Source organism: Nerophis ophidion, linkage group LG01, assembly GCF_033978795.1.
Source record: "Nerophis ophidion isolate RoL-2023_Sa linkage group LG01, RoL_Noph_v1.0, whole genome shotgun sequence".
NCBI lineage: Eukaryota > Metazoa > Chordata > Actinopteri > Syngnathiformes > Syngnathidae > Nerophis > Nerophis ophidion.
This window is the reverse complement of record NC_084611.1, coordinates 1,546,572-1,558,034: the sequence shown is the minus strand read 5'-3', so window position 1 is coordinate 1,558,034 and position 11,463 is coordinate 1,546,572.

Below are 11,463 nucleotides of genomic sequence, written 5' to 3'. Positions count from 1 at the left end.
TAACCCTAACCCTAACCCTAACCCTAACCCTAACCCTAACCTAACCCTAACCCTAACCCTAACCCTAACCTAACCCTAACCCTAACCTACCTAACCCTAACCCTAACCCTAACCCTAACCCTAACCCTAACCCTAACCCTAACCCTAACCCTAACCCTAACCCTAACCCTAACCCTAACCCTAACCCTAACCCTAACCCTAACCCTAACCCTAACCCTAACCCTAACCTAACCCTAACCCTAACCCTAACCCTAACCCTAACCCTAACCCTAACCCTAACCCTAACCCTAACCCTAACCCTAACCCTAACCCTAACCCTAACCCTAACCCTAACCCTAACCTTTCTTTCTCTCTTTCTATCTTCTTTCGCTCACATCTCCCCCACAACCTAATACGCCCGTGCCTTCCCTCCGTCGCCCGGATTGGCGCCGTGCCTTTCGCGGGACTCTTGGAGGCCGCTGATTGTGACTGGCTTTGACAGCTCCTTCGCCAGGTGGGACATCATCATCCCCCCCGATCCACTCCCTGTAAACCTGACACAGGAACAAATTGGACAAATGTTTTTTATGGACACAAAAAATGTTTGCAATTATTGTGTAATTATCCTTTTTACACATGGTCTTGATACTACAGAGATGCTAATTGAGATTCCTGGTAAAACTTGTAACTTTGCTAGGGATGCAACTCTGCCACTTTATTATATGTATGTTTAAAATGCTGATTAGACAACATGTATTTAAGTGGACTGTGTGTAGGTGGGCCCCGGAGAACTTTCTAGCCAAAACCCCGTCCTTATCCTAAACCTACCCGTCACTGGGGATAAGGACAAATATTCCATATTTTTAACTCTCCTTGTAATAACTTGTCAACTATTCAAGGATTGAATAATGTTAAGAATTGGACTCCACCATGGGTTTCGCCGGAAAGTTCTCCAACACCTAATTATGTCTTTCTACATTCCATTGGGATCAAGCATAATTTAAGGTTATAATTTCAATTCGATCTACAGTATATGCATTGTGGAAAAATACTCTCAGTCACTGTGATTTTCCACTGGGTGTCTTTAGCATAAGGCAAGTCATCCCTCTACTGGTTTTTTCCGGACGTCATTAACACCTCCATGACGTCCATACCACTGGCTGTTTCTATTGAGTACCGTTTTGCATGTCAATGAATGTTCCTCAGTGTATAAATGAGGCTGATCTCTATCAGGGATCAGATGGCTCCAGATTTCCGAGGACAGATGACTCCCGTATTTGTGTAAGCCTTTTTCATTCATTTTTGTACTATTTCTGTGACATGTTTTGCCTGATGAAGGCTGTTATAGCCGAAACGTTGCAGTGATATGTCATAGGCTATAATAAATAGTACATTTTTTGCTAAAAATTTGCAACTTCTATTTTTGATTGCCCGCCTACACACAACTACCTCTTGTTGCCATAGTCTGCCTGCTATTCAATTATGTCTGGGATTTTGCCAAAGCAACCCCTTTCGTTGTTTGCTCATATTCCGAGCACAACACATGCGGGGCCTCAAATTCGGCCTTCCGCTCAAGCCAATAATGACGAGCGTGACTTACATTTGGAGTCACGCCGTGGCAAATTAGCAGGCTTCAAATTTCAGAACAGAGGTAGTCATCAAGACAACAAATTTGGCTCTAAAATCATATGCATGCAAAAGATCATTACTATTTTGCATCATTTGAATAACCTCAATCAAAGTAAGCCGCCACAAACTATTTCTAAAATGGCAAATACACTTGCCAATATGATCAGGCCTGCTTTCAGCAATTCTCACGTACAGGCTCTGATCACAATTAATGCCAATAATTGGGCAGGCGCAACAATTGACGTTTTAAAGAGGCATTATAACCATCTACTACAAATTGAGAAGGATTGTCTAACTCCTATAATTGACCACAATTGGAGTTCCTCTCTTTTTGTTGCCTCAAATTGGGCCAGAAGCAAACTGGGCACAAAGCTGTCTTTTGACACTGTGCGACAAGCTGAGATCCACATCGCCTCGCTTGTCCCACCTGACACCGACGTGGCCAGACGAGCAGCACTTCCAGGACCAGCCGATGACGTCAGAGCGGCCGCTTCATCCACTTCAGCCCGGAAACCTCAGGCCCAGGCGGAGATTTGCGGCTTGTTCCCTCCTCCAACCTGCTCGGCAACAACGGTCCCGACGACTTCACTACGGTCCGGCTCACGTGTATCATCCTGCCCCCCTCCTGCGACGACTCATGACAGGCAAGGGCGATCCTGCAGAGGACGCGATGATGACCGGAGACCATGGATCGCCGGACTCGAGACGCCCCAGGAAAAGATGAGGACAGCGGTGGAACGCCCTCCTGCCTGCAGGCGCCTCGGGAAGCAGCGGATTATCCGACTGACAGCTGACAGCTCCCGGCCTCCTGATGACAGCTCGTCTCTGTTCAGCACCTCTGATCCAGCCAGTGGCACCAGCTCCGCACCTTTGAGCTCCTCCATCTTCACGCTGACAGCTTGGCTCCAACATTGGGCCGACAGGTGTCCTAATATGGTGGTCCCAGTTTGACGTGGCGGCGACATGGCTGATGTCGGGCTGTCGCTTCGGAGGTCCTCTGAGTCTCCTGCGGCGGGCGTGACGTCACCCTGACGGGGGGTCAATGGACTGTGCCCCTCCCCCTTCCCCTCTTTTATTTCTTTCTCTCTTTCTATCTTCTTTCGCTCACATCTCCCCCACAACCTAATACGCCCGTGCCTTCCCTCCGTCGCCCGGATTGGCGCCGTGCCTTTCGCGGGACTCTTGGAGGCCGCTGATTGTGACTGGCTTTGACAGCTCCTTCGCCAGGTGGGACATCATCATCCCCCCCGATCCACTCCCTGTAAACCTGACACAGGAACAAATTGGACAAATGTTTTTTATGGACACAAAAAATGTTTGCAATTATTGTGTAATTATCCTTTTTACACATGGTCTTGATACTACAGAGATGCTAATTGAGATTCCTGGTAAAACTTGTAACTTTGCTAGGGATGCAACTCTGCCACTTTATTATATGTATGTTTAAAATGCTGATTAGACAACATGTATTTAAGTGGACTGTGTGTAGGTGGGCCCCGGAGAACTTTCTAGCCAAAACCCCGTCCTTATCCTAAACCTACCCGTCACTGGGGATAAGGACAAATATTCCATATTTTTAACTCTCCTTGTAATAACTTGTCAACTATTCAAGGATTGAATAATGTTAAGAATTGGACTCCACCATGGGTTTCGCCGGAAAGTTCTCCAACACCTAATTATGTCTTTCTACATTCCATTGGGATCAAGCATAATTTAAGGTTATAATTTCAATTCGATCTACAGTATATGCATTGTGGAAAAATACTCTCAGTCACTGTGATTTTCCACTGGGTGTCTTTAGCATAAGGCAAGTCATCCCTCTACTGGTTTTTTCCGGACGTCATTAACACCTCCATGACGTCCATACCACTGGCTGTTTCTATTGAGTACCGTTTTGCATGTCAATGAATGTTCCTCAGTGTATAAATGAGGCTGATCTCTATCAGGGATCAGATGGCTCCAGATTTCCGAGGACAGATGACTCCCGTATTTGTGTAAGCCTTTTTCATTCATTTTTGTACTATTTCTGTGACATGTTTTGCCTGATGAAGGCTGTTATAGCCGAAACGTTGCAGTGATATGTCATAGGCTATAATAAATAGTACATTTTTTGCTAAAAATTTGCAACTTCTATTTTTGATTGCCCGCCTACACACAACTACCTCTTGTTGCCATAGTCTGCCTGCTATTCAATTATGTCTGGGATTTTGCCAAAGCAACCCCTTTCGTTGTTTGCTCATATTCCGAGCACAACACATGCGGGGCCTCAAATTCGGCCTTCCGCTCAAGCCAATAATGACGAGCGTGACTTACATTTGGAGTCACGCCGTGGCAAATTAGCAGGCTTCAAATTTCAGAACAGAGGTAGTCATCAAGACAACAAATTTGGCTCTAAAATCATATGCATGCAAAAGATCATTACTATTTTGCATCATTTGAATAACCTCAATCAAAGTAAGCCGCCACAAACTATTTCTAAAATGGCAAATACACTTGCCAATATGATCAGGCCTGCTTTCAGCAATTCTCACGTACAGGCTCTGATCACAATTAATGCCAATAATTGGGCAGGCGCAACAATTGACGTTTTAAAGAGGCATTATAACCATCTACTACAAATTGAGAAGGATTGTCTAACTCCTATAATTGACCACAATTGGAGTTCCTCTCTTTTTGTTGCCTCAAATTGGGCCAGAAGCAAACTGGGCACAAAGCTGTCTTTTGACACTGTGCGACAAGCTGAGATCCACATCGCCTCGCTTGTCCCACCTGACACCGACGTGGCCAGACGAGCAGCACTTCCAGGACCAGCCGATGACGTCAGAGCGGCCGCTTCATCCACTTCAGCCCGGAAACCTCAGGCCCAGGCGGAGATTTGCGGCTTGTTCCCTCCTCCAACCTGCTCGGCAACAACGGTCCCGACGACTTCACTACGGTCCGGCTCACGTGTATCATCCTGCCCCCCTCCTGCGACGACTCATGACAGGCAAGGGCGATCCTGCAGAGGACGCGATGATGACCGGAGACCATGGATCGCCGGACTCGAGACGCCCCAGGAAAAGATGAGGACAGCGGTGGAACGCCCTCCTGCCTGCAGGCGCCTCGGGAAGCAGCGGATTATCCGACTGACAGCTGACAGCTCCCGGCCTCCTGATGACAGCTCGTCTCTGTTCAGCACCTCTGATCCAGCCAGTGGCACCAGCTCCGCACCTTTGAGCTCCTCCATCTTCACGCTGACAGCTTGGCTCCAACATTGGGCCGACAGGTGTCCTAATATGGTGGTCCCAGTTTGACGTGGCGGCGACATGGCTGATGTCGGGCTGTCGCTTCGGAGGTCCTCTGAGTCTCCTGCGGCGGGCGTGACGTCACCCTGACGGGGGGTCAATGGACTGTGCCCCTCCCCCTTCCCCTCTTTTATTTCTTTCTCTCTTTCTATCTTCTTTCGCTCACATCTCCCCCACAACCTAATACGCCCGTGCCTTCCCTCCGTCGCCCGGATTGGCGCCGTGCCTTTCGCGGGACTCTTGGAGGCCGCTGATTGTGACTGGCTTTGACAGCTCCTTCGCCAGGTGGGACATCATCATCCCCCCCGATCCACTCCCTGTAAACCTGACACAGGAACAAATTGGACAAATGTTTTTTATGGACACAAAAAATGTTTGCAATTATTGTGTAATTATCCTTTTTACACATGGTCTTGATACTACAGAGATGCTAATTGAGATTCCTGGTAAAACTTGTAACTTTGCTAGGGATGCAACTCTGCCACTTTATTATATGTATGTTTAAAATGCTGATTAGACAACATGTATTTAAGTGGACTGTGTGTAGGTGGGCCCCGGAGAACTTTCTAGCCAAAACCCCGTCCTTATCCTAAACCTACCCGTCACTGGGGATAAGGACAAATATTCCATATTTTTAACTCTCCTTGTAATAACTTGTCAACTATTCAAGGATTGAATAATGTTAAGAATTGGACTCCACCATGGGTTTCGCCGGAAAGTTCTCCAACACCTAATTATGTCTTTCTACATTCCATTGGGATCAAGCATAATTTAAGGTTATAATTTCAATTCGATCTACAGTATATGCATTGTGGAAAAATACTCTCAGTCACTGTGATTTTCCACTGGGTGTCTTTAGCATAAGGCAAGTCATCCCTCTACTGGTTTTTTCCGGACGTCATTAACACCTCCATGACGTCCATACCACTGGCTGTTTCTATTGAGTACCGTTTTGCATGTCAATGAATGTTCCTCAGTGTATAAATGAGGCTGATCTCTATCAGGGATCAGATGGCTCCAGATTTCCGAGGACAGATGACTCCCGTATTTGTGTAAGCCTTTTTCATTCATTTTTGTACTATTTCTGTGACATGTTTTGCCTGATGAAGGCTGTTATAGCCGAAACGTTGCAGTGATATGTCATAGGCTATAATAAATAGTACATTTTTTGCTAAAAATTTGCAACTTCTATTTTTGATTGCCCGCCTACACACAACTACCTCTTGTTGCCATAGTCTGCCTGCTATTCAATTATGTCTGGGATTTTGCCAAAGCAACCCCTTTCGTTGTTTGCTCATATTCCGAGCACAACACATGCGGGGCCTCAAATTCGGCCTTCCGCTCAAGCCAATAATGACGAGCGTGACTTACATTTGGAGTCACGCCGTGGCAAATTAGCAGGCTTCAAATTTCAGAACAGAGGTAGTCATCAAGACAACAAATTTGGCTCTAAAATCATATGCATGCAAAAGATCATTACTATTTTGCATCATTTGAATAACCTCAATCAAAGTAAGCCGCCACAAACTATTTCTAAAATGGCAAATACACTTGCCAATATGATCAGGCCTGCTTTCAGCAATTCTCACGTACAGGCTCTGATCACAATTAATGCCAATAATTGGGCAGGCGCAACAATTGACGTTTTAAAGAGGCATTATAACCATCTACTACAAATTGAGAAGGATTGTCTAACTCCTATAATTGACCACAATTGGAGTTCCTCTCTTTTTGTTGCCTCAAATTGGGCCAGAAGCAAACTGGGCACAAAGCTGTCTTTTGACACTGTGCGACAAGCTGAGATCCACATCGCCTCGCTTGTCCCACCTGACACCGACGTGGCCAGACGAGCAGCACTTCCAGGACCAGCCGATGACGTCAGAGCGGCCGCTTCATCCACTTCAGCCCGGAAACCTCAGGCCCAGGCGGAGATTTGCGGCTTGTTCCCTCCTCCAACCTGCTCGGCAACAACGGTCCCGACGACTTCACTACGGTCCGGCTCACGTGTATCATCCTGCCCCCCTCCTGCGACGACTCATGACAGGCAAGGGCGATCCTGCAGAGGACGCGATGATGACCGGAGACCATGGATCGCCGGACTCGAGACGCCCCAGGAAAAGATGAGGACAGCGGTGGAACGCCCTCCTGCCTGCAGGCGCCTCGGGAAGCAGCGGATTATCCGACTGACAGCTGACAGCTCCCGGCCTCCTGATGACAGCTCGTCTCTGTTCAGCACCTCTGATCCAGCCAGTGGCACCAGCTCCGCACCTTTGAGCTCCTCCATCTTCACGCTGACAGCTTGGCTCCAACATTGGGCCGACAGGTGTCCTAATATGGTGGTCCCAGTTTGACGTGGCGGCGACATGGCTGATGTCGGGCTGTCGCTTCGGAGGTCCTCTGAGTCTCCTGCGGCGGGCGTGACGTCACCCTGACGGGGGGTCAATGGACTGTGCCCCTCCCCCTTCCCCTCTTTTATTTCTTTCTCTCTTTCTATCTTCTTTCGCTCACATCTCCCCCACAACCTAATACGCCCGTGCCTTCCCTCCGTCGCCCGGATTGGCGCCGTGCCTTTCGCGGGACTCTTGGAGGCCGCTGATTGTGACTGGCTTTGACAGCTCCTTCGCCAGGTGGGACATCATCATCCCCCCCGATCCACTCCCTGTAAACCTGACACAGGAACAAATTGGACAAATGTTTTTTATGGACACAAAAAATGTTTGCAATTATTGTGTAATTATCCTTTTTACACATGGTCTTGATACTACAGAGATGCTAATTGAGATTCCTGGTAAAACTTGTAACTTTGCTAGGGATGCAACTCTGCCACTTTATTATATGTATGTTTAAAATGCTGATTAGACAACATGTATTTAAGTGGACTGTGTGTAGGTGGGCCCCGGAGAACTTTCTAGCCAAAACCCCGTCCTTATCCTAAACCTACCCGTCACTGGGGATAAGGACAAATATTCCATATTTTTAACTCTCCTTGTAATAACTTGTCAACTATTCAAGGATTGAATAATGTTAAGAATTGGACTCCACCATGGGTTTCGCCGGAAAGTTCTCCAACACCTAATTATGTCTTTCTACATTCCATTGGGATCAAGCATAATTTAAGGTTATAATTTCAATTCGATCTACAGTATATGCATTGTGGAAAAATACTCTCAGTCACTGTGATTTTCCACTGGGTGTCTTTAGCATAAGGCAAGTCATCCCTCTACTGGTTTTTTCCGGACGTCATTAACACCTCCATGACGTCCATACCACTGGCTGTTTCTATTGAGTACCGTTTTGCATGTCAATGAATGTTCCTCAGTGTATAAATGAGGCTGATCTCTATCAGGGATCAGATGGCTCCAGATTTCCGAGGACAGATGACTCCCGTATTTGTGTAAGCCTTTTTCATTCATTTTTGTACTATTTCTGTGACATGTTTTGCCTGATGAAGGCTGTTATAGCCGAAACGTTGCAGTGATATGTCATAGGCTATAATAAATAGTACATTTTTTGCTAAAAATTTGCAACTTCTATTTTTGATTGCCCGCCTACACACAACTACCTCTTGTTGCCATAGTCTGCCTGCTATTCAATTATGTCTGGGATTTTGCCAAAGCAACCCCTTTCGTTGTTTGCTCATATTCCGAGCACAACACATGCGGGGCCTCAAATTCGGCCTTCCGCTCAAGCCAATAATGACGAGCGTGACTTACATTTGGAGTCACGCCGTGGCAAATTAGCAGGCTTCAAATTTCAGAACAGAGGTAGTCATCAAGACAACAAATTTGGCTCTAAAATCATATGCATGCAAAAGATCATTACTATTTTGCATCATTTGAATAACCTCAATCAAAGTAAGCCGCCACAAACTATTTCTAAAATGGCAAATACACTTGCCAATATGATCAGGCCTGCTTTCAGCAATTCTCACGTACAGGCTCTGATCACAATTAATGCCAATAATTGGGCAGGCGCAACAATTGACGTTTTAAAGAGGCATTATAACCATCTACTACAAATTGAGAAGGATTGTCTAACTCCTATAATTGACCACAATTGGAGTTCCTCTCTTTTTGTTGCCTCAAATTGGGCCAGAAGCAAACTGGGCACAAAGCTGTCTTTTGACACTGTGCGACAAGCTGAGATCCACATCGCCTCGCTTGTCCCACCTGACACCGACGTGGCCAGACGAGCAGCACTTCCAGGACCAGCCGATGACGTCAGAGCGGCCGCTTCATCCACTTCAGCCCGGAAACCTCAGGCCCAGGCGGAGATTTGCGGCTTGTTCCCTCCTCCAACCTGCTCGGCAACAACGGTCCCGACGACTTCACTACGGTCCGGCTCACGTGTATCATCCTGCCCCCCTCCTGCGACGACTCATGACAGGCAAGGGCGATCCTGCAGAGGACGCGATGATGACCGGAGACCATGGATCGCCGGACTCGAGACGCCCCAGGAAAAGATGAGGACAGCGGTGGAACGCCCTCCTGCCTGCAGGCGCCTCGGGAAGCAGCGGATTATCCGACTGACAGCTGACAGCTCCCGGCCTCCTGATGACAGCTCGTCTCTGTTCAGCACCTCTGATCCAGCCAGTGGCACCAGCTCCGCACCTTTGAGCTCCTCCATCTTCACGCTGACAGCTTGGCTCCAACATTGGGCCGACAGGTGTCCTAATATGGTGGTCCCAGTTTGACGTGGCGGCGACATGGCTGATGTCGGGCTGTCGCTTCGGAGGTCCTCTGAGTCTCCTGCGGCGGGCGTGACGTCACCCTGACGGGGGGTCAATGGACTGTGCCCCTCCCCCTTCCCCTCTTTTATTTCTTTCTCTCTTTCTATCTTCTTTCGCTCACATCTCCCCCACAACCTAATACGCCCGTGCCTTCCCTCCGTCGCCCGGATTGGCGCCGTGCCTTTCGCGGGACTCTTGGAGGCCGCTGATTGTGACTGGCTTTGACAGCTCCTTCGCCAGGTGGGACATCATCATCCCCCCCGATCCACTCCCTGTAAACCTGACACAGGAACAAATTGGACAAATGTTTTTTATGGACACAAAAAATGTTTGCAATTATTGTGTAATTATCCTTTTTACACATGGTCTTGATACTACAGAGATGCTAATTGAGATTCCTGGTAAAACTTGTAACTTTGCTAGGGATGCAACTCTGCCACTTTATTATATGTATGTTTAAAATGCTGATTAGACAACATGTATTTAAGTGGACTGTGTGTAGGTGGGCCCCGGAGAACTTTCTAGCCAAAACCCCGTCCTTATCCTAAACCTACCCGTCACTGGGGATAAGGACAAATATTCCATATTTTTAACTCTCCTTGTAATAACTTGTCAACTATTCAAGGATTGAATAATGTTAAGAATTGGACTCCACCATGGGTTTCGCCGGAAAGTTCTCCAACACCTAATTATGTCTTTCTACATTCCATTGGGATCAAGCATAATTTAAGGTTATAATTTCAATTCGATCTACAGTATATGCATTGTGGAAAAATACTCTCAGTCACTGTGATTTTCCACTGGGTGTCTTTAGCATAAGGCAAGTCATCCCTCTACTGGTTTTTTCCGGACGTCATTAACACCTCCATGACGTCCATACCACTGGCTGTTTCTATTGAGTACCGTTTTGCATGTCAATGAATGTTCCTCAGTGTATAAATGAGGCTGATCTCTATCAGGGATCAGATGGCTCCAGATTTCCGAGGACAGATGACTCCCGTATTTGTGTAAGCCTTTTTCATTCATTTTTGTACTATTTCTGTGACATGTTTTGCCTGATGAAGGCTGTTATAGCCGAAACGTTGCAGTGATATGTCATAGGCTATAATAAATAGTACATTTTTTGCTAAAAATTTGCAACTTCTATTTTTGATTGCCCGCCTACACACAACTACCTCTTGTTGCCATAGTCTGCCTGCTATTCAATTATGTCTGGGATTTTGCCAAAGCAACCCCTTTCGTTGTTTGCTCATATTCCGAGCACAACACATGCGGGGCCTCAAATTCGGCCTTCCGCTCAAGCCAATAATGACGAGCGTGACTTACATTTGGAGTCACGCCGTGGCAAATTAGCAGGCTTCAAATTTCAGAACAGAGGTAGTCATCAAGACAACAAATTTGGCTCTAAAATCATATGCATGCAAAAGATCATTACTATTTTGCATCATTTGAATAACCTCAATCAAAGTAAGCCGCCACAAACTATTTCTAAAATGGCAAATACACTTGCCAATATGATCAGGCCTGCTTTCAGCAATTCTCACGTACAGGCTCTGATCACAATTAATGCCAATAATTGGGCAGGCGCAACAATTGACGTTTTAAAGAGGCATTATAACCATCTACTACAAATTGAGAAGGATTGTCTAACTCCTATAATTGACCACAATTGGAGTTCCTCTCTTTTTGTTGCCTCAAATTGGGCCAGAAGCAAACTGGGCACAAAGCTGTCTTTTGACACTGTGCGACAAGCTGAGATCCACATCGCCTCGCTTGTCCCACCTGACACCGACGTGGCCAGACGAGCAGCACTTCCAGGACCAGCCGATGACGTCAGAGCGG